The sequence below is a fragment of the Erpetoichthys calabaricus genome, chromosome 11 (genome assembly GCF_900747795.2).
Source record: "Erpetoichthys calabaricus chromosome 11, fErpCal1.3, whole genome shotgun sequence".
In the NCBI taxonomy this organism is placed as follows: domain Eukaryota; kingdom Metazoa; phylum Chordata; class Cladistia; order Polypteriformes; family Polypteridae; genus Erpetoichthys; species Erpetoichthys calabaricus.
In genome coordinates, this window is record NC_041404.2 from 91,695,891 (window position 1) to 91,697,372 (window position 1,482).

General features: G+C 40.6%; 1 pseudogene; it reads left to right on the plus strand.

Annotated features, from left to right (window-relative positions):
* The first annotated feature begins 529 nt into the window (after positions 1 to 529).
* LOC127529722 (general transcription factor II-I repeat domain-containing protein 2A-like) lies at positions 530 to 1,276 on the plus strand (annotated as a pseudogene).
* Positions 1,277 to 1,482: the final 206 nt, after the last annotated feature.

Sequence of the window (1,482 nt, forward strand, 5' to 3'; positions counted from 1 at the left end):
CCAGCCAGTAACTGCTGATTACCATGATGTTTACACAATATGGAGAGATATTTTATATTCAGAATGAGTTTTTCAGAATAAACTGTTCCTAGTAAACCATTGACTTTCAAAACCCTTCGTCAAAAACCAGGTTTTCGAAATTAAGTGGCGTTTTAAAATATACGCACGTTTGAAACACGAAAAGGGCCCAAACTCTGGCAGCTGCCTGGGACCCAGAATTTCCTAGGTGCGGGCCTGAATTGCAAGATACAGTAAACCATTCTCTGATGGTGAGTTTATCAAAGACTGTTTGGTGAAATCTTCAGCGTTAATATGCCCTGATTAAAAAGTCGCGTTTGCAAATGTGTCTCTCTCAAGGCGCACCATAACGAGGCGGGTTGAGAACATCGCGGGGAATTTGGCGCTTCAACTGCAATAGAAAACGGACAATTTTGTCTTGTTTTCTTCCTTGGCTCTGGGCGAGAGCTGTGACGTCCGTGATACAGCCAAGTTACTTATCTTTGTACGTGGATTAACAAAAGACTTTGAGATGACAGAGGAGCTGGCAGCTATGCGGTTAATGAAAGGGACTACAACGGGGAGTAATTTGTTCACAGAGGTAAATGCATCCATGGACACGCTGGGACTAAAATAGGACAAACTGGTAGGTATTAACAACCGATGGCTGCCCAAATCTGATGGGGAAAAATGTTGGACTTTTGAGGCGGATGCAAGATAAAGTGACTAAAATTAACCCAGAACAGAAATTGATATTTTTGCATTGTATCATTCATTAAGAGATGTTGTGCAAGTCCGTGCTAAAAATTAGCCATGTTGTTGATGTTGTAACTAAAATAGTTAATTTCATCAGGGCAAGAGCACTGAATCACAGACAGTTTGTTTCACTGTTAGAGGAGCATGAAAGTGAACATAGTGACATAGGCTACCAGACAGCTGTGAGATGGCTCAGCCTTGGCAAGGTGCTTAAAAGACTATGGGACCTGAGAGCAGAGATTCAGGAGTTTTGTGAAAGAAAGACAAGGACATTCCAGAGCTCTCACGTACACACTGGATTGCAGATCTGGCCTTTGCTGTTGATGTGACTGCACTAATGAATGAACTAAATACCAAGCTGCAAGGCAAGGGCCTCTTTGCACACGAAATGTATAGCTTGGTGACAGCTTTCATGAGAACGTTAAAGTTTCTTTCAAGTCAATTAGAGGGCAACATTCTCACTCACATGCCAACACTGAAGAAGTCACACTATCATTATACTATAATTTCCCATTGGGATTAATAAAGTATCTATCTATCTATCTATCTATCTATCTATCTATCTATCTATCTATCTATCTATCTATCTATCTATCTATCTATCTATCAGCTGATCACCTCCACAAGTATTCATCCATGTTAGGGGCACTGCATGGTGAGTTTTCAAGAAGATTTGAAGACTTCAAAACATTTGAGAGTGAAATGCACATGATTTCTTCTCCCTTTACT